The sequence below is a fragment of the Podarcis vaucheri genome, assembly GCF_965113315.1.
Source record: "Podarcis vaucheri genome assembly, chromosome: 5".
NCBI classification, from domain to species: Eukaryota; Metazoa; Chordata; class Lepidosauria; order Squamata; family Lacertidae; genus Podarcis; species Podarcis vaucheri.
Window position 1 is genome coordinate 58,600,886 of NC_138763.1, and position 27,195 is coordinate 58,628,080.

The window sequence follows — 27,195 nt, forward strand, 5'->3', positions numbered from 1 at the left end:
AATGTGAAAATAATTTTAACTCTTGTGTTTTAACAAGTTCAGGAGCATTTTATGCTCAGCTTAGAATGTCTGCAGCATCCTGAATATTCTGGGGTCAAGAAAATTCAGGTTGAAGGTATAAGTACGAAATTTTACTCTGGTAGCAAATGAAATCCCTATAACAGAACACACTGCTAACTCACAAACTGAAGCTAGAAACCTGAACACCAGTAGTTACAATCTATTCAATATTGCATCATCACACACCTGTCTACTTAAAATAGCAACATAAATTTAAGGAACAATTTTATCAAAGCAACAACAATGCAAAGAGGCTTGTACAATAGCAATCAAAGTGACATCCTTATTGCCGTATCCTACTTGCCTTCAACCAGCCCATAGGCTTTGCTTGCTACAGAACTAACAGCGGTAGAAAAAGAGGCACTTAAACAGTTCCGGGGCAAATTCTTATTCACATATAAAAATGATCTTTCTGAGCAACACAGCTACACTGCTCAAGTATTTCTCCAACCTTCTGATGCAGGAGCACCAATTGCTGCCATTGTCCAAGTGCACAAAATCATTGGTCATTGAACAAAGGGGTCAAAACAATGGAAGTCCTGGATCTGGTTAACTTCTGCCGTAGCAGTGGCTATGATTACTTAAACACATAAGTCCATTTCTTGAAATAAGGCTAACACTATTAAAATAACTAATTTACTGCTCAAGGCGCTAGGCCCATAAATATCCAGGCAATCTGTAAGTACTGCTTTTAGCCAAGGGATTACTACTTCATCTGTTACACAAATTATCTTGTTTGTTTTTATCTTGAAATTCAGCTGGGAAATGAAAATCATATGCTAAATACAAAGTACTTTAAAGAGGGTTGCTTTTTTTTAAGCGAAACAAAATAGAGGAACTGCTAAGACTGATAACATTTTCAACACAGGACAGGCAACTTTCAACAGGCTATGCTCTATGATACCACCATTTCCAACACGCAGTCTTGCTTGAACCAAATACAGATCAAATAGCATGCACAACATACTTCAAGAGAGCAATGAGGTCACCAGAAAAGAATTTCAATAAAATTGAAATCCTATTTCTATAAGACTGCGATGAGGTCTGTGCATTATATGGTCACTGTTTTGAGGTCTGTGCATTATATGGTCACTGTAGTGAAGATCAGAGAACTATTGTGTTGTTTTTGTTGTTGTTTTGCTGCTGCTGTTGTTGTTGCATTTATATCCCACCTTTCCTCCAAGGAGCTCACTCTTCTCCTCCCCAACAACCCTGTGAGTTAAGTTAGGTTGAGAGTGAGTAACTGGCCCAACGTCACCCAGTGAGCTTCATGGCTGAGTGGGGATTTGAATCCTGGTCTCCAAGGTACAGCACTGTAACCACTGCACAACGCTGACTCTCACTAGCATTTGACATAATTGGGATTATGAAGAAGAAGAAGAAGAAGAAGAGTTTGGATTTGATATCCCGCCTTTCACTCCCTTTAAGGGGTCTCAAAGTGGCTAACATTCTCCTTTCCCCTCCTCCCCCACAACAAACACTCTGTGAGGTGAGTGGGGCTGAGAGACTTCAAAGAAGTGTGACTGGCTGTTCTTGCATGCTCCCCCACCTCTAAATCTCTAGCCAGGCGAGGGAGGAGGGAGGCCAAACCCTCCTTCTGGATAACGCTAGCTACTAGTTGCTTCTATAGCCGTGGTTCCCAGTGTGGGGCACACAGTCCACAGGAGGGCAATTTGATTTTTAAGGGGGGGGGCAATTTGAGGATAATTTATTAACAGTGAATGGCCTTTTAAGCTTTCTCCATGTGAATAGTTCACTTTTTGAATAATAAGAATTAAATGTCACCGGGTGCGGGAAGGCATCAGGATTTCAGAGATGCTTAGGAGGGGCATGGTCAAATAAAGGTTGGGGACCAATGTTCTATAGCAACATAAGACATATTTTTAGAGTATAATGTGACTTGGTCAGGCCCATTAATGAAGAGACTGGTTTGACCGCCTTCAGCAGACAAACTGCAATCTTACAGATTTTAAACCAAGGGTTGAAAAATACTCAAAAACATCACCCAGAACATTCTCCAATCCTTTATTACCATCTTCATATGCAAGTATATATTTATAAGTGATAACCATTCTCATTATTAACACACTCTGGCATAAGTACCTATAGGATAGCAACTATCACCCCTCCACTACAACAAGATTCAAAACCCCTTGCCCCCTGCAACCCTAATTTTTTTTTTTAATCCTCTCCTCTGTCCAGGCATATCCAATCAAATTTCACCAGCAACCAGAAACCACATTGGCAATGTTTTTATTATTTTGTTTTGTTTTTAATCAGCTTCCCCATTATCATTATCAACACACCTCTATTCTGGCATAAGTGGGTGGTATTCAATTGTAGACTTACTCAGAGTAAACCCACTGAAATTAATAGACACAATTAACTTAGGTTCATTAATTTCAAGGGGTTTACTCTGAGTAGGACTTAAATACAATACAGCATGCATAGGTATGGGACCTTTTTCAGTCCAAGAGCCACACTCCATTCTGTAAAACCTTCTAGGAGACCAGTGGGCATCAAATTTATTTTCATCAGAGCAGTGCAGCTCAAAATTTAAATGCAACTACCCCTGCCACCGCCTTGCAAAAAAAAAGACCCCGAGAGATCATTTAATACCTGCAATTCCACACTTAAATTGAAGACCAAACACACACTGCAATGCTGAGGAGGGCTTGCATGAAGAAGGCTGGAGTGCTAAGTTTAGGCCCTGGTCATGCTAGTGTTTGTAAGCCAAAGCTCACTCCTATGTCCTGCTTCATATCCACCTTTCATTCCAGAGAGAAGTATGAAGAGCCTTTCATCTGTTTCACAGAAGAGAACGCTTTGTTGTTGTTGAATTTACACTGCTTTCAGAAACACATATTGTAAGCAACAGCTAATAAATTTAATTCTCATTTCATACACACCAAAGAAACAGCAAATCACCTCCTGTGAAACTGGAGACGTATACCAGTATACTGGGTTACTTACTGCTACAGGTTTTTTTTTGAAAAAAAGGCTTTGTCAGCAGTCAAAACATGGCCTTAAAAGTACCAATAGAATCCCTAGCAGCACAAACTCCCATTCTTTTGTCCCGCTGCATTAAATGCCTATCAAATGTCACTATTTGACACTTTATGAAAGCACCCTACTAGTCAGGCCTGACAGGTGCCAATACACTAATATGATAATTTCACTCTGTCAGTAAAAACATTTCTCTTCTTATAGACTTTTACACCCTTTACCCAAGATGTGATCAATCACTGACTTTTTCAGTTAAGTTTCATTTGTCTGGCTCGTGTACCAGTAAAAAAAAGGGTGGGTGGGTGGGAGAGGAGAGAATGAGAAATTCCGAACTAAACTAAACATTTACACACCTGCTCTTCATTGTCCTTCCATTTGCTGGCTTCTTTCCAACGCATATAACCATATATTTAAATTTCTAGCTGCATTATGGTTTCAGTGGATTAAATCCAGTCCTTTGAAACTGACATGGGAGAAGCAAGTTTAAAATAGTTTCTGCAAACATACAATTAAAACAATGAGACACAAACTGGTCTTCCTGCTGAACATTGTGACGGAGACGCTTCAAGGAAGCTCTTTTTAGATAACCCAACTCAGAGATCTATGCCCACATTCCATTGTAATTTCAGCATGCTTTCCAATTACTGCATAATTTTGCTAACACTTTGTATCAAATTTAAGACCATTTGAACCTGTAGTCAAGGCTTTCTGGTCGGTTTGAATGACCCAGGAGCAAACAAAGAAGCTGTTACACAAAAGTGTGATTTATATAAGCCTCCTTCAATTTTAAAGACTGAATGAAGCTGTATTCTGAAAGTCTTTTAAATTTACAGGTATTAGGGGGGAGGGGAAATGCCAGCATATTAAAATAAACAAAGCAGCATTGTAACTATGCTTTGGTAAGAGCGTGTGGCCACAATCCCATGCCCACTTACCTGAGAGTTAAGCCCTAATCACACATCTTTAGATTTACATACATAATTCTTAGAAAGCAAAGTTCTGTTTATTCCTCAGCTGTGTAGAAGCTGTCAGCAGCATGTATCCATGGAAACTGGTCAGTCAAGCAGACAAACGATCCAATGACCTTGAGTCAGATTTTTTTAAAAAAACGATGGCCACCACCCTCTCTTTTTTGAAAGTCAGTGATGTCACCATCCAAAAGTACTCAGTAGCACTTCAAGCTGCCAGCTAACAATGGGTAATTACAAAAAAATTAATAATTGAGGTCAGTTCAAGCAAAGGAGATTGTATTAACAGAGTTGGCCCACCGTTATCACTTAGGATGTTGTCAGAAAAGCTCAGGGCTAGTTCAAAGAGAAAAGCAGAGGGCAGGAGATGTCTGAAGTAGGCTATAGCCTCAACTACTTCTCACTTTCCTTCACCAAATACTTTCCTGTTCCCTTCTTTGCTTTTCACTCTTACAAGGAACAAGGTGCTGTCCATAGCAGCTTAAGGGTTCCTTTCTGAGAACTTCGTAAACAACATATGACTAAATCCAAGAACAGTTAGAGTATCAGAAGCAATAGCAAGGCAAACATCACCAATCCTCACTTTACATTTTCTACACCCTCACAGTATTGTGGTGCACTATAAGCAATAAGATACAATACATGCCCACTATCATCATTTTCTGGAAACACCTGAACAGGGGTCAGCAACCTTTTTCAGTCGTGGGCCGGTCCACCATCCCTCAGACCATGTGTGGGGGCCGGACTATATTTTTCGGGGGTGGGGGGGATGAACGAATTCCTATGCCACACAAATAACCCAGAGATGCATTTAAATAAAAGGACACATTCTACTCATGTAAAAAAACGCTGACAGTCCGCGGGCCGGATTGAGAAGGCGACTGGGCCGCATCCGGCCCCCGGGGCTTAGGTTGCCTACCCCTGCACTTGAAGATGTTCCAAGAGGTTTTTCCAGCTGGATAAAACGGGTCTTTGCCACAAGTATCTACTCTGGGTTTTAGTCTTGCTTTAAATGTGCCTGCTGTTTTGTGTTAACTGTTTTTAATTATCTTATGTGTAAATCACCTTGAGACAGTTGTTTATATAAATAAATCAACTGTGTGGTGTAGCAGAATGTCAGGAAAAATATTCCTCCAACTTTTACCCTTGCTGATGTGAGACGGCAGACTTTGGGATTTCACTACTTTTCTCTACTCTTCCCCCTTTGGGGTAAAAGATTGCTCTGTAAGTATATTTGGGGTCTGTGTTTGGAGAAGAGATTAAAGAATAGAAATGGGTGTGTGTGTGAAATAACTTCAGGAAAAACTACCAATCAATCAGAAAAAAAATCCAAAATAATAGTTTTTAAAAATAATGCTTCAGCCTTTAAAAAACTAATTTCTATTCTATTCTATTCTATTCTATTCTATTCTATTCTATTCTATTCTATTCTATTCTATTCATTACACTATGACACTAGGCACTTCCCAGTATGGTAGGTATATACAAATTGCTAGACACTGTATTTACTTGACATTATATTTCTATGTTATACATCATTATTTCTACCTTTAAATTATCTAAAAACTGGATGCTCTTGTATTTCCCTCCCCCTACCAAAAAGGCGAAAAATTGATCTGCCAAATGGTTAACTTACTCCCACACCAGCTAGGATGCTGAATAGTCTAACACAGCAGCAGCAAATAAAGTCTGAATGGAGAAGAGTAAGCATTTGAAGACTTCCAAGAAATCAAAACTTTGGTATACCCAGAGACAAAGATGCAAACTACAAGAAAAGTCTGCGAAGTTGATATTTTTTACATTTAATGGTCAACATCTGGGACACTAAGTTCACCTCAGACCCCAAACCAGCATTACAGCACAATGGAATCCTGCATGTAGGGCAAAATATTGGGCTCAGATAGTATGTGACCATTACACACTGCTATCAGAATATGATGTGCAGGAAGGGAAACCTCCCATAGTAGACAGGAGCATACTTTCTGCTTCAAAAATGCAAGTTTCCTTTACTAGCATTATATAAATGCACTGTTGGGTAACCATTGAAGGCCAGTAAATTTCAAGAGATGAAAAATGAGGTACATTAAATTGCTGCAACATTTTGATCTCTTCAGGTTTTCCTGATGATCTATGTGACTGGTGTTCAACTGCAAAATCCTATTGCCTTCTGCTACTGTTTGAAAGGCATTACTTTACATAAAATAACTAAATTGTCAGGTGTTATTTACATAAGGGAAATGAAAGAGTTGAGGACAAGAAGAAGAAGAAATTCAGTTTGGTGACAGAACAAAAGAAAATGGGAAGAGGCGCTTCTTGATGTAAAAGCAATTCATATGCATAAAGTATAACGGCACCGGCCACTTATCAGACCAAAGGGTTCCTATTACATGCGAAGGATGGGAAAGCAATGGGAACTAAATGCATCAACAAATGCAAGCTGAGAAAGGCAAGGGGGGAGGGAGAAGAGGGGGAAAGGGGTTAATAAAATTCAAAGCAGAAAGTAGGAAATGAGATTAAATGAGACATCTTGGCCATGAGGCTGAAGAAGGCCTCAAAGCCAAAAGTGTCTCATCTAATCCAATTTTCTATTTCTAGAATGCATTTTAATAACCCCTTTGTATATGGTACAATGACTTTAGCAAGGTCCGTTTTAAGAAGATTTTCCACACTAGGAAGCAAAATGGGTTAAAATAATTGCATACCGCACCTCATACATGAAACACTTTGTTAAATCCCAGTGTCAAATACTGAAGTCATACAATGTAAGAAGGCATCGATTTAAAAAGTGCCTTTGCTGACAAACATCCTAGGGCTGTGCCATACAAGACTGTAACACACACACACACACACACACTTTCCTTAAGCCAACTAAAAGGCTGGAGAAAACAGAAATGTCTTTTGCCTGCTTTAAAGCATGGACGTGGAATTTCCTGATCTAATGTCGCTGGGCAGAGAATTTCTTTGCCTTGGGGCAAAACTGTCATAGGCTCTGGCACCTGCCATTTCCAATCTGTACTTGGAAAACAGTTAATATAAACCATTACCCAAGAGGGCATGGTACAAGATGGAATTCAGGGATATGGAAGCTTAGGCAAATAGGGCTGGGTGCACAGGATGAGAAGTCAAACTAGCTGGAAACTTGTCTTTTCCATAAATGTTAAGTAACTACAGAAATGCAAGCCTGCTGAAGACCTGTCTCTGTTCAGGTTGTTTAACGTTGTGGAATTGGCCTGAGTAGTAGATAGATGACCATTTTATTAAAGTTGTATTTTATTTTTATATTTTATTTAATATATGTACTTGTTGTAACCTGCCCTAAAGTCTTATGATAAAGAGTGGGACATTTAAAAAAATATACATATACATACAGTGGTGCCCCACAAGACAAATGCCTCGCAAGACGGAAAACCCGCTAGACGAAAGGGTTTTCCATTTTTGAGCTGCTTCGCAAGACGAATTTCCCTATGGGCTTGCTTCGCAAGACGAAAATGTCTTGCGAGTGTTCCAATTTACCCCCGCTTCCCCCCCTTTTCTAAGCTGCTAATAGCCTTTTAGCCGCTAAACCGCTAAGCCTTTAATAGCCGCTAATCCGCTAAACCGCTAATAGCGCTAATCCGCTAATAGGGTTGCTTCGCAAGACGAAAAAACTGCTAGACGAAGAGACTCGCGGAACGGATTATTTTTGTCTTGCGAGGCACCACTGTACATACATACATACATACATACATACATACATACTAGACTTCATATTGCTCATTAACCTGTACCTCTCCAATACTTGTGCCTTATATATGCAAAAAAGCTAGCTCGTCGCTTATTCCAAATGGGATGTACTATAGTGGGCTAATCTCTTGGATCCATCTACCTGTGCACCAGATACGTATGAAAATAATAGCTGTGGTACACTTATGAAACTGCTTACTATCTTGAAGATGGAATGTATGGTTTTCTCTCCACCTGGGGCTGCATTTGATCTTTCACGGCTACTGCAGTTTGGTAAATTTAGATACATAGCACAATCCAATAGTGGTAATAGAGCTGAGGAGACTGTGTACAAACACACATTTTGGACACTGTTCTGCAGGCTGCAGCATCTAGGAAAATGGGCTATCTACAGACTAGCTGCAATCGTGAAGGACCCTAAAATCTACAGCTAGTTTCTTTTGCACCCTCAAATCCCACTAGGTGCTCTTAACCCAGGTATTTTATCAACCTTACTTGCCTGATTTGCAGAGTGATATTTAATGAAGATGATGATCACATATAAACATGGATTACATTACAGTTCCCAATTAAATTTTTGGTCCTTTATGATAGAGGAACTATAAAACTGCATTCTCTCTTTCCCCTGGGTTTTAAATGAGTTGCAAATGCCTTTGACTTGGCATTTTAACTGAGCTAAATAGTTCTGCTGAGGTCAGACTGGAGGGCTTCTGTAATTAGAGCAGGCACATCATTTTTCTGTTTATGGGAATGGACTGCAACTGTCCCCCCCCCTCCACTACTATTTGTTAACATGTGACAGACACTATCAAGTTAAACACTTTCTTCAGGTATTACAGTTAGGAGAACATTCAAGTAGAAACAGGGCTCAGCCAAACAGCCTCTCCTCCTGGCATCTGCACATACTGTGCAAACATCTGGAGGGAGGGAGGAGGCTTTCACCTGTACAGGCTTTCATGGGATCTGGAACCCTGAGGCTCCCCCCCCCCTTTCAGGCATTTCTGCACTATGTGCAGATGCCAGGAAGAAGGGCTACTCAGCTTGTCCCTGATCCCATTTGCACATTCTCTGTATCTTGTAAGTTTATAATCTATATCTATATCTACTATAGCTCAAACCAATAAACCCATGAATCTAACAGCCCAAGTAGCAGTTTCCAACATAATCAACTAGACACTTCTAGGAAGCTTACAACTTCTCCATTACGTATCAACAGCAGCACTGTTAATCACTCTCAGCATCTGGTATACAACCATGAGTAGGAACCTATGGTCTTTCAGAGGTTGTTGGATCACTGGCCATCCTGGCTGGGGAAGATGGAAGCCAGAGCCCATCAACATCTGGAGGGTCATACATTTAGTTCCATCTAGCTATCATGGATAGGAGTAAAATTATTGAAATGAGAATATGGCTTGGTCTGGTCCATATTCTCCCCCCCCCCATTATTCTTCTGTTTATCTTTTGTATTGCTGTTTTACTACAAATAAAAGAAAATGCCATTTTAGATTCATCCTTTAACATTACTGTCACAACTAACTGCTTAAGAAAAGTACTCTGCTACAGTGGTGCCTCGCAAGACGAAAATAATCCGTTCCGCGAGTCTCTTCGTCTAGCGGTTTTTTCATCTTGCGAAGCAACCCTATTAGCGGCTTTGCGGATTAGCGCTATTAGCAGTTTAGCGGCTATTAAAGGCTTAGCGGCTAAAAGGCTATTAGCGGCTTAGCGGCTTAGAAAAGGGGGGGGAGCGAAAGAAATCACAAGACTTGCAAGACGTTTTCGTCTTGCGAAGCAAGCCCATAGGGAAATTCATCTTGCGAAGCGCATCGAAAAACGGAAAACCCTTTCGTCTAGCGGGTTTTTCGTCTTGCGGGGCACCACTGTACTTCAGTGATTAATTAAACTAGATTAAAAAGAAAGAAAGGACTACCACATGAACATGGCAGGAAAATAAGGGATGAGGGAGAATGTATTGTTAGTTCCACAAATATTTCCAGATGCTAGCAACCTCCAAGGACTAGTGCGCTTGAGACTGGCTCAATAAAAAGGTGTTGTCTTGCCTTGCCTCCACTCCCCCCCCCCCATGAACCATATAGCAACAACTCTATATACTAAATATTTAAGCACCACACAACAGAAATAGTATCCAATGTCTCACACAACTGGATCTAGACCTGCCCTTTCCCAAAGAGCCGTGATTTCTGTTCTGACCTGTCTGGAAGTCAACAACAAAGTGATCAGCCACCACCCACAAGCCAAACAATATTTAGTATACTATCTGAGCACTGAAGTCAAGGCACAATAGCAAGGTATTAAAAAATCCTCTACAGAAACTCAGTTAATAGCAGAAGGTACATCTGCTGGAACACTGCCCTAGGGTTAAGAGAAGACCACCCAAGTAATCATGAATAAGGAAAGATAAAGGCAGTTAAACAACCAGTGCAAGGTGTCTACTGTTTGGTCCAGATTTAAATTCCTGGTAGTAATCTGTATTTACTCAACATAGCATTTCACTTTGAAGACTGAATGACTAAAACCTTGAAAGCCCTGTGGACTAGCAGGGATCAGCACTGTTGCTGTTTCACTTGCTGAGATGGCACATGCTATCCCAGTATGCATGAACCCCAATAAAAACTGAGTATAATCCAAATGGTACCCTTGAACTCATCTGTGGCCCCTACTACCAAATGATGAAGGGAAGCTATTTTTGCCAATTCCCCCTTCCCTCTGCAACTCTCCCTACCCCCGCTCCCCTCCATCCTGTTCTAGATAATCCCCTCAATGATCTGGAGCCGATTTCCAGGAGAGACTGGAGGCTGCAGGCAGAGAAAGAACTAGCAATGTTGCTCCCTCCTTCTTTTCCATTAACAGATGCTTCCACTGGATCAAAAGTTCATGAGATCAAGGGTACCAACTGGATTCTACCCTCTGTCCTACATATTGAAGACAACAGATCACTTCATGATGATAATAAATTTATGTTTACAAGGATTCTTTTGTCAACCAGAACAAGGAAAAATCACCACCACCAACAACAATTTATTATTGTTGTATTGGGTTTTCCCAGCCACTCTGGGCAGCTCCCAAAAGAATATTAAAAACACAATAAAACATCAGACATTAAAAACTTCCCTAAACAGGGCTGCCTTCAGATGTCTTCTAAAAGTCAGATACAGTGGTACCTCGGGTTACAGACGCTTCAGGTTACAGACTCCGCTAACCCAGAAATAGTACCTCGGGTTAAAAACTTTGCTTCAGGATGAGAACAGAAATTGCGCGGCGGCAATGGGAGGCCCATTAGCTGAAGTAGTGTCTCAGGTTAAGAACAGTTTCAGGTTAAGAACAGACCTCCAGAACAAATAAAGTTCTTAACCCGAGGTACCACTGTAGTTGTTTATTTCCTTGACATTTTATGGGAGGGCGTTCTACAGGGCAAGTGCCACTACCGAAAAGGCCCTCTGCCAGGTTTCCTGTAACCTCACTTCTCACTTTGAGTGAAGCACCAGAAGGTCCTCGGAGCTGGACTCAGTAGCTACAAAAAATGTAGCTACATAAGTGCATGTTAGAGGTTACTAAAAGTGAATCAAGTTATTATTTTGGGTAGGTCCACACACACACAGATCCTTTAGAATCAAAATTTGCTGTAAATAAAGAAATAGTTGGGCAGCAATACCTCTGGATCTAATGGTAATATCTGGAGAGGTCTGTTTCAAAAATCAAAAACAAAAATGTAACTTTCCATCTTTTAACAGAGCTAGGGCAAGTAATTGCTCAGTGTTAGGGGAAAAAATCTACTGTTTTATAACTGTTTTATTATAATTATTAGCATAATTATCATATCAATTATTAATGGTTGAGAGCTAATTCAACAGCCTGATAGGGCTAGTTAAGCAGGAGGTAAAGAAAGAAAGATGATATAAGCGATACAGTGTTGTTGTCGCCAAAGAACCAGATGTGGGGGAAATAGTGCGCCAACATTTGTTCTATATATTCTTGTGCAAAAACAAACAGCAGAATCTCAACAATGCTGTAATAGGTAATTATTTATATGAATATGAAATAAATAAATCGTTATTTTGCATCCACATGTGCAAGAGCTTGAGCAAACTCTTGCACAAGCAGAATGACATCTTCGGATTTAATGAAGCCTTTCCAGTAGCAGTCAATACCTTTGGGGATAGAGAGGGATACCTCTGGATCCAACTCGTAATGCCTAAGTTGTTTTAAGCATTAAATTAAAAACAGGATCTCAAAGCAGCCTTGACTATAATAAACAAAACTTCTAATAAACTATGGCAGAAGGTTTTAAGTACAAGTGAAATTCTCCAGTAGCTAATGTTCAAAACCAAACCAACTTTTAATAAAAAGGAAATGCAAAGCTCGATGTAGCATGAAATATCTCCAGAGACCTGTTTAGTGAAATTAACTAGTAGTTTAATAGAAAAAAAGCCTGATATATGAGAGTGCTCCAATTTCTTCATAGAAATTAACATTTCAATCCTGTTTTTATCTAGAAGTCATTAAACTGTGCAACATGAATTATTGGAACTGTAGCAGAGAATTAACTCTATTCATCAAGTAAGTCCAAACAGTTTAGAGTGCATCTGTAATGAAAAAATAGCTCCACATTTCTATCTCTTCTCATTAAAGTAAACCAGTTTTCCCTCTCTCAGTATATAAAACTGTCTTCTCTTCATGTAATTTATATTACCATAAGCCAGCTCACATTCTAAACTATTACACGCCTCCAATTAATTTTTGCAGCTTTTGCCTGAAAATTTAATGAGATAGCAGTGTATGAACCTGCTGACTCCAGATTATGTGTGTGCTTCCAATATTAATGTTGGCATAATAAAATAATCTGATAACATGCTTGATGGGAGCTTTGCACTATTGTGAAAGTTGTTAAGGCAATATGTAAATCCATTCCAATCACTTTTCTCCTTTTTAAAAAGAGGTAAAGAATTACTATAGTTAACTAAAATCATAGCAGCGGCTTCCAATCAAGTATTAGAAAATTAAGATGCTCATATATCAAGCATGTTTTCTTTGGGTATTTCCCCCCAGTAATTTCTTAATCAGTGTTTAAATATTATTTTAAAGGGCATAGACCTACTGCAAGAAAAAGAATTTGTGCTTCACTGTTACTTGCTCCACTTGGAATATTCAGATTTATTCATACTAGTCTAGCAACCGATAAACCAACCTGTATCCTATCTACCACTGCGTGGCCAAACATCAAGTAACGTGTTCTCTGGGTGAAAGAAGACTAAAGCAATAAACTAAGGTACAATACAATGGTTAAAATGCAACAATAAAAACAGTAAGTTTCAGACTAAAAACTTTCCTTTATAGTAGTAATGAGCTGATCAAATTATAAAGTAAAGAATATCTCAGACTTTGAAAGCTTTCCTTAAAACAGAAAGTATGACAGATATTTAAAAGCCCTTGTGACTAAAAAGGTCTTAACTTGCAGCTTAAAAAATCACAGTGAAGGCACCAGGCAAGCCTCTCTGGAAAGACTACTCCATAAACAGGGTGGAACCCCACAAATTCCTTACTGGTTTGCATTGATGGTTGGAACTTTGCAAATTCCAACACAAACTGACCTGGTCTACAGCTTCTGTACCACTGTATACCACTAGCATTCACATTTCCCAATGCAGCTGTTGCCTCAAATAATGCAAAGTTAAGTTGAGAAATGCATATATAAACATGATTCTTAAAGAAATACTAATCACAAATTAATTCAAAATTTGATTGAAAGTGACACATACCAGAAATAGACTTCACTCATATCTACAGTAGTTGAATTAAAACGAAATACATATAGAAAACTTCCAGTCCAAAGTTACTTTTGGTTCTAGACCATTTCTGTTACTGCCTTGAAGTGTCATCCATGATAGCTCAGTCAGTAGAACAGGAGACCCTTAATCTCAGGGTCCTGGGTTTGAGTCCCATGTTGGACAAAAGATTCAGGACTAGATGACCCTTGTGGTCCCTTCCAACTCTATGATTCTATTATAATTCAATGCCATCTCTATAAGGCATTTTTTAATTGTTCCCAGTCTTCAGGATTCCAAAAAGATAGCAAGGAAGTTGTTGTGATTGCAGTTACACCTCCAGATGCTGCCAGGGGGTGCGGGGAGGTGTTGTAAGATACTCTGGACGGTGTGATTTGTACATTCTGTACCTATTTCAATTTCACTGGCTTCTAGAGCTGTGTTGATGAGAGTCTGGCCACTTTGAGCTAGAAGTGCTGATCTATCAAAGCCACCTCAGATATGAGACACAGGTATAAGCTGATAGGGAAATTAAGCTTTTATTCCCATTGCTCTTAGGAGATGAAAAGGCCGCTTCATGGTAAAACACCATGTGTCGAGAGCGTCAAACAATAAGGCTACGATTGCAAGCACCATACAAATTACACGGTCATCTTAATTAACCTCCAAGGGTTGTCTTTCTGTTATTCAACCGGACTAAAGGGAAACTAACATAGTAATCTATTTCTTGGAATAGTTCATGAGCAAACTTTTTTTCATTTACGTAGCTAACTGTCACTGGGATGACTGAAAGTACCTGTAAACTGATACAGCTCATCTTCTACTGGAAGTTGTGCTGCACCATCTCAAAAGTAGAACAGCACCCACCAGAAAATACAGTAAATCCACAATGACAAGTTAATTCATGTATCAATAAAAATAGGTAAGTGAGATGTAACCCCATTGGCTATGCTGTATGAAAACTCAGTTTAAGAAGCCAAGATATGAATGTGGTTCCTCCAGCACCCACATGCGGCTGATTCACTCTTCCCTTTGCGTGTCAGAAAATATGCCAGGAAGCCAGAGTTAATTAACCATATCTTCCCATTATGTCCAGTTATGATTCCCTTCGGATCGTATAAACCTTATCTTCCTGTTATATCCAAACTAGGAAATTATAGTCATTAACTATAATAAAGCAAGCCAGGCTATAAAGCCATGTTTCAAAGTTGGCTAATATCCTAGTTTGTTTGGAAACCATTAACCATAGTTTCCAGTCTGAACAAAATGGGAATCTGTGGTTAACTACTGCTTCCTGACTTGTTTCCCCAGTAGTGCAAATGGAGGAGTGAAGCAACTGTGAGTGCAACCAGCACATTAATATCTTAGCTTATTAAGGCCAATGCTTATTGTCCGAACACAGACCATTTCAGTTGTGAGTGTTGAACAGTTCACTTATTTCTAGTTTATACCAGTTTGTTAGACCAGTAATCTGTATCTAATCCAGTGGCATTCATTGTGTGATCAATGGGCTGCTATCCAACTCATCAAACGCTGATCCAACTCATGAACCGCTGATGTAGTCTATTTAGACAAAACCTAGTGAAAGAATATCCTTTGCTTTGTACTACTAAATAGAACATTGCATTCAGAGAGAAAGTTTAGGAGGGAAACCCTTTATCAACTGCTTTACTTTCTACAAATGACTCATTAGCAATATTTCCACACACTGACACAAAGACATATATTAGATGGAGAAAGACAAATCTGCAACTTCCAAATTTATCATCATATTTCAGTTCTAGCCATGCTTGAAAAAAATGGCTGTTTGTTACAAGCGATGGTGTTTATGTGGAGCTCAGATATTCCTGTTCTCATGGTACAATGAATACCTGTGCAAAATTTTAAGATATCTGGATTCTGCAACAAGCTAAATTCACTATCTGGCATTTCTTTTTCCCATGAACATCCCTATCTTCTGAAATCATTTGTGAAGAACTTGCTATGTGGATGTTTCCCCTTTTGGAGATTTGTGTGACAGCAGTATTGAGCAGGATCGTTTCTACTGTGGTAACACACTTATGGAGAAAGAAGCCCACTATGTTCTGTCTCTCTGAGATCTATTAGAAAAATTGTGTGTGCCACTTTGTTTTCCCATTTCTACAAAATAAGCACATGTTTAATTCTGGCTATTATTGTATTTTTAGCTTTATGCTCATTATCTGGTTACGGAATTAATGGGATTCTTGACATACTCAGCTTGAATTCTTGTTTAAAGAGGAAAGCCAGGATATACATTTAAAAATAAAAATTTGAGAAGAGGAAGACGGAAAGAAAAACCAAACAAAATATACTCAGGACACCCAAGTTCTATTCTATTTCATACAAACTTAGGAATGAATACATACACTGCACATACAATGAATATATTTTCACTATCAAACTCAGACTAAAGCAATCTTAAATTTGTAGTGGAATAAAATGTTACCAGATATGCAACTATTTTGTGGCATTATTAACCAAATACAATGGGAAAAAATCTATCTGTGATGTCCAAAATACATACTGAAAGAAATTAAGAAACACTGAACTGAATACCAATACCTTAACTAAAGCACCCCCTCCCAAATGTAAGCATTATATGCTTGAATATATTGAGCTGGAAGTGGAAGTACTTTCTAATCCTAGAATGAGAAAAGAGAACCAAAATCCAGCCTGTGTTTCCCTCCTAGTGCAGGTCATTGTAAACCATGTTGAGGTTTTTTTTCAATCACACAGCATATAAATTTTATAAAATTAATAAATAATATTTTGTGCATGTCCTTCTGGACAAGCTATTGCACTTGACCATGTGATAATGCATACTTGCACTAAATCAGTGTTGTGTGAAGTCTCCTGCTAGCTCTTGTGCAACCGTCTGCAAAACAGTGCCAAGATCAGAATTAGTTCCACTGGCATCTTTCTGGATTCAACCCATAGTGCCATTAAGCCTCCGCTGTAGGGCCTTTTCCAGCCATCAAACACACCCTGTTGCATGTTCAATGTTACACAGACCAGAAAACTAAATTATATTGTCCAAATAGTTGCCTGAAATGCCATGAAACAAGATCACATGCTGGGAACAAGGAATATAGGTGGAAAAGTGCAAAGAATCTGCTATACAAGGAGCAAGTAAGTAATTCAAACATTCAGGGAGAGTTTTATAAGGGTAGGAATCTAGATTCTCACAGAAATCTAAAGGCTCATCTCTGACAAACTTGCCATGCACATGCAGAGTATTCCACTCACAGACGGAATGGATTGTTTTGGTTCAGGCAAAGTTCTAAGACCAAAAGGTTCTTCTGCCAGGAACAGAAGATTTCACCCCAGTGGTAATGATGGACTTTTCAAAACACTAATAATGCGTAAGTGGTACTAACTACAGCAACCAAGCAGATTGTTAACATTTCTTTTTTCCATTTCTAAAGATGTTATTTAAGAAAATCTTGTTTATTTTTTCTGTTTTATGAGCAAGGGAAGAGTTGAATAACCCTTTGCAAAGAAGCCTAGGGCAAAACAACAGTCAATAAAACCTAATAGGCCTCAGATACCAAAGTGTGTAAGTTAGTGTCACTTAGCAGCAATAGTATATATTTGGGCTGCAACCCTAAACACAATTACTAGGGTTATAAGGCCACATCAGACAGTGGGACATGTCTGAGCATTACACTGATAACTGTGTTCAGGAATCAGATTATCTAACAAATGACAAACACAGAAGCTTTCTCAAACTAAAAGCATACACACAATAATTCCAGATGCCCTATATTAGGAATTGGTCTTAAAATGCAATCCTGAGTACATTCACCTGAGAGTAAGGCCCACTATACTTACTGAGACTACAAGTATGCACTCACAGGATGACTCGCTAAGCTCATATTTTCACATCTAAGTTTTCTCTGGTCTTAAATGTTTTGCTATTTATGTTCTTCCATGCCTCAAATGCCAGAGGATTTCCCCCCTTTGTGCAATGACAGATTGCAGAAGCTTAACAAAACTTGGTGAATATTGATTCTATTACTGTGTGTTTCAAATTCACATGCTGCACCTAATCAGTATTTGGGAGTCCTCAATTTAACTGATGGTGAAACCAAACAGAGGAATTCACACAGAAAATTGATTATGGGAAAGAATGGCTTGTCATCTTTGTGCTAACATTCTCTGCTGCCCCCCTTTCAGTTGGATAGATTCCATCCTGCCCCTAAATCTTGCCTTTAAAAGAAACACGTGGTTTAGAGTTGAATTTCATAATCTACGTTAGTACAAAGGATGTCTTGAATAGAGGTTTTGTATTTCTAAATTATTACAACAGTGTATAATTAGCTCATCTCCAAGTTCAACCAAAAGGGCATAGTGTACTCAAGTTAAGCGTATTTTAAGCATGATATATTTTGTTGATTATACTAGTTTATCCTTCTCTTCAGTACAAAAATATCTGTTGCTTTTAAAAAGCTTTTCTTCCTTTGGTGTCTCACTGCTTTTACAAAGTTTAGATGTAACTTCTCTCCCCCCCCCTATTGTTTTGTAATCATGCATCACACTAAGGGTATGTAGACCCAGGAACACACATTTCCACCATATTTAGAAAATACCTTAATGTCTCGCCTTGATAGGGTGACATGTGAATTGGATATTTAATTTTAAAAAGATATAGATTTCCTGCCTTCTTTACCATCTCTTCTCCTTACACACTACACCAGTTAGCAAATCAAAATCTGCATTTAAATAGAATATTTCTGATGTATGAAAAGTGGGCAGCCTCAGGGTAAAGAGGTATCATTTGCCATTCTCCATATGCACAAAATTACATTTAAAATGTGATACTAGATTTTAAAAATTTATTGGACGTTTGAAATTGTCATTCTATCACCTTTGTTTTATTGTTAAGAAAAGAATTCCCTTTGCCAACACATTATTTGTTGCAAAAAAAATCATTAATCAAAATAGCGTGCTATTTCAGCATTCCGTCAACTTAATTTTGAAAAAATATTGCATTCAACCAGCTCTTGTAAATCACTGCTGCTCATAATTCCAGCCATTATTCAGTGTGGAATTCGAGCAGTTGGAATTCATTAACATAGGTTGTTACAAATCTGCATTTTTAGACTTTATCATAAAATGCAGACGACCAAACTCAGTGACCTGGATCTAACAGCTTTTCATGTGAAGTGGCCTTTTTAGACTGCATCTCCTAACCCTTGTCTCTTTTGCAGTCCGAATAAAGACGCCACTTACAATTCTCAGCTACTGACCGGGTCATAGCGAGGGAAAGCGAACTATTCAAGCATCACCAACATTATGGTTATATTTTCAGAATTAAAACGGCAGCCAACAAGTTCTGGTCAAGCAAGAATTGAGAAGAACCAGCTATCCTAATGCAGGATCATCCAACACATCATATCCTCTCCTACCAATCTGAGGGTCATGTCACTCACCATGTCTTTGGTGCAGGAAATATGTCTGTGTTTATACCCATTGCAAACTTGGCTATTGTGTAATATGTCAACAACAAACATATGTCCTTAAATGCCTGTGTTTATGCACTGGGAAGCCACAGCCCCATCAGAGCTCTTGTTCATACCTAAAAAGGTGTTTTAAGGTCCAACATCTGTTCTTCACATGCTACACAGGAAGCACCAGTCTGCCGATGGCAAACTCAATTTTTACATAAAATATAAAGCAGCCCTACGGCTAACACACATAATCTAATACCATAAAAAGGAAGCAGCAGGCTTTGTGGAAGTCTTTCCCCAGTGACAAAAGAATCTGTCAGATTATTATTTTTTTTAGAAAGAAAGCCAAACTATTGGGATCGTAATGGATTGTTTGCATTGTTTTTGAAAGACATGTTAAGTCTGCAATCCAGAAAGTTAGTCGTGCTTAAAATTCACTGGAATCAACGTGACTTTTTAGTCTCAAGTAACCAGTTGCAGTGAAATGGACCAGTCACAACAATACTACTAAATATTAGCCTATGTGTTGTGTTTGTATTGTTGTGATTGGTTCTTATTGCAACACAGGGGTTTGGTTTTTGGTGAAATCGACCAGAGCAGGACTTAACTTTTTCTGGACTGGTGCTTAACTGGTTTAAATGGGCATTATTTTACTATAAATAGTTTTAATTTTGTAATTTTGCTATTTTGAATCAGGAAAAGAAAAGTGCTATATAAATAAAGTAACAAAAGAAGAAGAACAAAACCCAAGCAATATATAAAGCAGATGGAGTTAGAAGACTCAAGAGAGTAAGCTAAGCTATATACCACCAGGCACCCCAAACAGAGAAATCCCACAAAAGGTCACCCGGACACAGTTCACACTGAGGTAGCATATCTGTGTCTAGGTTGTACTACTTTGGACTGCAGGTTGGTCATCACATGACTGAATTCAATTCAATAGTAGCAATGAAAATTCCACTACCTAGTCATGTGGCCATGCTATATTCCTTCCTGCTTATATCTGGTTTATATACGAAGTTTGTTTACGGCCTTTTTTGGAACAGAAGAGTGTTCCATCACATGAGCCCTGAAAGTCACACAGTCCAAGTACCAGTTTATTTCTTTATTTAGGACATTTATAGCCAACCTTTCTCTTGTCACAGAACTCAAGGCAGCATGCATGTGATTGCTGAGCAATCCCCAATCCAAAACAGATCTGCTCACCTCCAGAACGTGGCTGCATAACGTGCCTGCAAATGTAGCCTAGGATGACAATGTCAACTAGACTTCAACCTGACATGATGGAAATGTATTGTAATCTACCCTCAAGTAGTGTTACAAATGCAACAACAAATGGCTCAAGAGAATAATCAGGAAAAACCCAATTCAACTCTCGGATCAACCACAAACTTTCAGATAACCTTAACCAAGCCTCTAACAATCAACCTTAACCCTCCATCTCTAGCAAGTGGATAGTAACAGTGCCCTGTTATTACTGAGGTTTAAATAGATGGTGGTTTCAGGATCGAATTACTTATATGATTCACACATGCAATGCAGAGAAGAACTCATCACTGAATATGTGCAAACATAAAAATGCTACTGGCCTATTAATATGGGTGGGAAAAGATTGGTGAGGGTGGAGGAGAACCTGTCTAAAAAACTTTAAGAGCAGCAAGACTGAAACCTAACGAGCATTAATTACTATAGTCATAAAGTCAAAAATCCCACTCAAGACTGAATCACTGAACTCAGGAAAGTGTTCCCTTCCTCTCCTTCCCCAACTGTAACAGAAGAGATGTGTTCCAACATCATAACATTTTGCCAGCTAGAGAAGCCTAGCAATCATTAAAATCATGCTGACACAGAAACATGTTTTGAAACAGGTGTCACACTTTGTTGGAAGTACTTTAGGGAAATGCAAGGAGAATTTGAGAATTGTATCAGGGGAAAATTCAATCAAATTGATTTATAAATGATCAAACCACCACAATAAAGTGATTCATTTGCCAATGTTATCTTAATCTTAGTAGCTTTAATCAATAGGAAAACTGCCATTCATTTTAAAGGATGTAGAACTGAATTGTGCATGACCTAAGGCTTTATTTAATAACCAACACATTTGTTTAACAACATTCCAGATGCTTCACAAAGCACTGCTTCAATCCCTAGCTACTTTGTACTGCGTTGTCAATGCAGAGTAACATAATGTAGGTACAATTTTTACTTTTTATCAAAATGGATCTGCAGATATGAGAAACAACAACAGTGCACGCAAAAGAAATCCAGGAAAACCAACAATTATTATATAATACTGCCCTTGTCATGCAGCTTTATTTCCCTGTTTCATCCACATCAGGAGATGCTGTGACAGTCCTTGACCCAGTCCGGATGCAGTGGTCGGTTGGATAGGGGTCAACAAGCTGAAACTGAATCTGGACAAGATGATTAGGGCATGTTGATTAGGTTGATTAGGTTCTCCTCATGAGCAGAAACTGGGAATGCTGTCTGTCCTGGATGAGGTTGCTTTCTCCCTTAAGGAACATGTATGTAGTTTGGAGGAAGGCCTGAACGATGTAGAGATACATTGTTCAGGACCGTTATGAGGGCCAGGGCACAATGGCTACTTCACCCAGTGGTATATCGTAGCAGCTGCTGCTCCCGAGTTTCTCTGCCACCTGGGAAGAGAACCAGTGCTTTCCCCAATCATATTCATATACGAATTAACACATATGCCATTCATAATATACCGTAACCATCTTGAACACCAGCTTTCTGCTGCATATACACCTAATCTACTTATGGTTCAAAACTGCCCCCTTAACAGTATAATCCTATACATGCCTACTCAGAAGTAATTCGCGCAAAGTTAAATGGGACTTTCTCCTAGGATTACAGTCTAAATGAGCAGAGTAAGCTCTCGGATACTAAGATTATCAGTAATTTATAAATATTTTTATAACCACCACCACCACCATCACAAATAACAGACAAGAAAGAGAAGGCTTGCAATTAAAATTAGAAAAAAACAGTTTAAAGGAGCAGGTATATTACAAGGTATAAAACCATAAGGAACAAAAGAGGCTTCTAATAATTAAATTATGTCTGCTGTTATGGTCTTTGGCCTCTGTGGAATCATAGAACATCCAGTATTTGTTTTAAGTGAGATAAGTAGGAAAATAATACCATGATAGACAAGGACAAAAGAGAAAGAAGAGATGGGGAGGACTGGATCAGAAGGTAAGGTTGTGTGTATCAGGTGAGCAAGAAGTTATATTATCAGGTCACACATAGCTTGTTGGCTTGGAGAAGTATTCTGGTAGTCAATATGAAATGAAATGGAGGATAGGTAAGAATACTGGATGTCAAAATGTTTTATTCAGATATTCCTTCAGCCTAACAATTCAGTTGATGGTCACAGTGATGTGGTTATTGCTCCAAATTTACTTTCATGGGGCTGGTGCTTCACCTTGGAGTTCTATCATTGCGAAAGAAACATGTTTCAACACTGAAAGTGGATTAGTTCTTACTTCGCCAAACCTTTATTAGGCATTACAAATATAGGCCATCATAAAACATCCATATATATAGAAATTAAAATGTATACAAATGTGTGTGTGTGTGTGTGTGTATTCTTTGGCGATCACTCGTAGCTGAGTAAGATTGTCTTCCATAAACATGGTTTTAACAATGAGTCTGTAAGTGACTGTGGAGGCCAATTCTGGATCCACACATCCTTCCACAGTGGGGACATTGGTTTCCAGGCGGGAGTTGATCACGGTGTGGATTTGTCAAGCATGCCTTCCTCCTGGCACGTTTCTCCCTTGCTTCCTGAGTTTGAGTGTCTTCATAGCCCATGACACCTCTGGTAAAGGCTGTTCTCCAACTGAAGCGCTCACAGTCCAGTGTTTCCCAGTTGTCAGTGTTTATACTACATTTTTTAAAGATTTGCCTTGAGACAGTCTTTAAACCTCTTTTGTTGACCAACAGCATTACGCTTTCCATTTTTAAGTTCAGAATAGAATAGTTGCTTTGGAAGACGATCATCAGGAATCCACACAACATGACCAGTCCAACGAAGTTGATGTTGAAGAATCATTGCTTCAACACTGGTGACCTTTGCTTCTTCCAGTACACTGATATTAGTTCGTCTAATATACATACATACACACATGCACACACGCACACAGACACACAAACATACACACAGAGCCATGTAAAATATATAATAATAAGGATTTTCATTGGAATTTCTTCCCACAAATAGTGCCATTCACCACTCTAAAAGATACTATTGACAAAAACTCAGCCACCCTTGCAGTTACTTCTGCGTTAATGTCAGACAGATAGCTCGTGGTTGGATAGTTGGTTGTACAATGGACGATAGAAAAGAATATGTCCGGCACATTCAAAGAACATCCGCAATGTCTATCATTTCTGGGGATGTTTGAATATCTGCCCTTGACCAAAGCTGAGGGGAAAAAGTTCAGTCAGGCTAACATAAAGGCTGTGCGTTGGACTAGAATTATTAATTTTGAGATATAAGTGAGCCTGTTATTTGTTGTATTTAAACCACAGAACTTGGGGAAGCAAATTTTATTTAGAGCTGACTCGGTTTGGTTTTTCAATGTCCCTTATCTGGTTTGAGGCACTGATGGAACTAGACGCGTAGTCTCAGTGACCCCAAAAGTTGAGGAAGTGTTTCTTCAGCAGCAACTAGACAGGGTCTGGTATGGATTCAATATTGAGTGGGGGACTGTGTGTTGAGATTCCTACATTGCAGGGGGTTGGACCAGATGACCCTCAGAGTCTCTTCCAACTCTCCATTTCTGTGATTCTATGATCCTAACTAATAATCAGTGTGATAGTCGTACAAACTAATGCAAGTTTCACGGGGGGGGGGGGAGACGGGAGAGGGGGTATGATAACATATCAATGGTATGATTTGGACTTCTTAATGTTTATTGGCCCAGGGACATATAGCATGCTCTCTCTATTCCTTGCACACCTGTTTTTTTAAGTCATAGTTTCCTGTAATGACTTAACCAGGAGAGTATAGCTTATGGGTTCCCTCCAAAGCAAGATAACCAAAGCCAGGCATGCATGAAATGGAGAAAGCATGTAGTCACACAGGTTATTCCCGGTCCAATAAACCATGGTTTATCTGTCTCAGATCATGATGTATGAACTGGGCATATTTAATCAAATCTAGATAAATTGAACATACCATGCTAGCATGCTATTTAAAAGAGAACTGGATACACTACCTATGTATCTATATTATATTATAAGGCTGACATCTTCTTCCCATTTGGGCTGGCATTTGTTCATGTTTCCACTCTGCCTCCGGCTGATTTGAGGTTTTCCCTGCCCCCTCCTCCATTCATAAAATGCCAGTGGAAACAGTTTAGATGTTTCCATGAATGAGGCTAAGAAAAACAAGCACACCCCACTCCCACAGTTTTACAATTCATTTCCTACACATTTAAAGTCTCTTGTACCTCTTGTATTCTGGGATATTTAACATCTGGGAAGTGACGCTATTCCCTCGAAAAGCCACCCAAGCCTGTATGAGTACCCCCAAAACATTATTCAAGTCAGGATGTGCTTAATGGGCCCCAAGTCAAAATCCACCCTTTCATACATACTGAGCACATTTAACCACCACCAACTGTACAAATCTCTCACACCAAAAATAATCCAACCTACTATATTGAAAACACAAAGGAGGGGTTATGCCCGAGTTCCCTCTCATGCATACATCTTGTGATGAAAAGGTATTGAGTTTCATAATTCAATAGTAATTTATTGAACCTTTCCATGGAAGACAAAAACTACTTTTAAAAGCCAGAATCATGCCAAAAACAATAAAAATAAAAAAGGTTCCAGAAGGGAATTACAGTAGTTTACAGTAATAAAAAAATGCTACAAAGCATATTGTAAAATTGTACATGAGTATCTCTACAAAAGCTAGCAGAAACCCAGCTGCAACAGATCTGTAGCTGTTCCACTTCAAGGAGTTGCAAGTTACACCCACTCTGCAGGAACTAACATCTGGAGGAACTGTAAATGATCACAAACTGTACTGAATTAAGGTTGGGGGGAGGGAGAATAGTAATATGCTGGTTTCTATTCTCACTAAACAACAAAAGCCACATCTTTTGTAAAAAAACTGATGGCCTAATTAAATCAAAAGGTACATGACCAAGTACAAGTACAAGGACCGGGGGGGGGGGAGGGTTCCCATTTTAAGTAGGAAAAAGGCCTTTCCCTTAAATGAACTCAATTGATGGCATATTTACTTCCCTTCAATAGGCTCAGTCTACTGGCTTCTGGGATTTGTTTAGATCCGATATGGACATCCCTTTTTCCATCAAGGGCAACATTCTCTCAGGGGTGATCTGTCTAGAGCTGAATACCAGTCAACCAGTCAGCTGAGGCCATCATCTTTCTTTTCTCTCTGGCAAACCCTTCCCCACAAGGGCCATATGGAATTATGCCAAGAGCCACAGATTGCCTATCCATTATTGAGATGGTACGAAAGTAGAAGACAGTGATGGGGGGGGGGGGTTATGTCTCTCTCTGTTACAAAATCAGCTCCAGAAGGCTGTTCCATTACACATTAACCCTGAACTGCTCATAAAACATATTAGATGGCCTTGTTTGTCACTGAGGTTTTCACTGTGTCTTGGATGTACTGCAGAGGGAGACTACCTGTCCAAATGTTCCTGCGTTTAAAAATAAACACCACACAAAGGAAGTTCTCTCTGTGTTACTATTTGGTGAGAATTTGAGAATCATGCCCCCCCATCTACAGCCTGAAATGGTACAACCCAGTCTGAAGTGGTATAGCCCAGGCACAGAATAGCTACTTCAGTGAGAATTAAGCCACTATATGTTAATGCCAGTATGTGATTACTGTTGATGAACAGTATGTGATTCCCATGCTTTGTTTGATTAGGATAGTTAAAAATGCTCTTTTATCACCACTTACACTATAATAACCAACGTATTCCTTGACCATATAATACAGCTTTGTAATAAGCAACTTGTTTGCCCAGGTTGAAACTTGCAGGCAAGGAAAGTAGCCCTTCAGGCCAGTACAGTCACAACCACAACACTCTTTTTGTCTCAGGGATCCCTGTTTCCAGCTGTCCAATTGATGCTTCAGCCTATCCTACACCATTTTCCCTGGAGGTATCTGCTATTTGCTTCTAGAAAGCAGCATATTGGAAGCTTGACAGGGCAATGTGAAAACTTGAATCTAAAATAAGACAACTGCTAATATTTGACATAAAATATGAAGCTGTTAAGGACATAAAAGCAAAAATAAGGTTCCTTATTATGGCATTTATAAAACATAAATTTTTAAATAATAAGACAATTCTTTTATGCACAGAGCTTTAGTATTCTTTACACATTAGCACATTTTTTCCCTCCCTAACATTATATCTTCTGCCATTTATAATTAATTTTAACAGCTTCTGCAACTTATCCCACAGGTTGTTGCTGTTTCTTTTAAACAGTGTGCTGCTGAGAAATTGATTTGTTTTTTCCGTATGCCGACAGAAATCACATTATAAAATATGCATAAATGTCATTTCTCGGGCTGCTTCTGAGGATTAGCGCAGAATAAAAGCTTACCTTAACACACGCACCAGGCGCGCGAGGAAAAGAAAGAGAAAAATAAAAATAAAATAAAATGCAATGAATAGCAAACGGTGCTGTGCTTTCAGTTCCAAGTTGCTCTCAGCTGCGTGGGCTTGTAATTCTGCTTAACCAATGAAAGCAGGTATACACATAGCGTTTGTGGACTAAAAGCAACCCAATGAGCCTATTGTTCCTTTTTTAAAACAACAACAACCCACCACAACCCTTCTGCTTTATCTGCTCCCAAAACGACTGACTTACAGATAAGCTGTCATGTCACAACTCTACAGGTTACGGGAAAGCCTAAGTGGGGCAAATGCAGCCTCCAGAGTTTGCATTTTCATAATTGGGAATTCCACAGTTGGGCTGGGAAAAGATTCCATCCTAGTCTTTCCTTTGCAGTATGTGGCAAGAGACCAAACCAGGTGAAGGTAGCCGATGAGTCTCAAACCCTCAGTGAGTTAGAGACTTCTCCTGCATGCAAATACCGGCTCTGGCAGATTGAGCGGATTAGACCAATAGTGGGTCCAACAGTCAAGAAGGGGGTTTCTGCGC

General features: G+C 39.1%; 1 protein-coding gene and 1 long non-coding RNA gene across 6 annotated transcripts in view; one reads left to right on the forward strand and one right to left on the reverse strand.

Annotated features, from left to right (window-relative positions):
• The window catches only part of CTBP2 (C-terminal binding protein 2), a 212,588-nt gene that overhangs the window by 140,018 nt on the left and 45,375 nt on the right, over nucleotides 1-27,195 (reverse strand). The window lies entirely within an intron of this gene.
• On the forward strand, nucleotides 5,466-19,073 carry LOC309532507. Its single transcript, XR_014219894.1, has 3 exons — nucleotides 5,466-5,508; nucleotides 12,269-12,332; nucleotides 18,870-19,073. It is a non-coding gene; the product is annotated as an uncharacterized lncRNA (long non-coding RNA).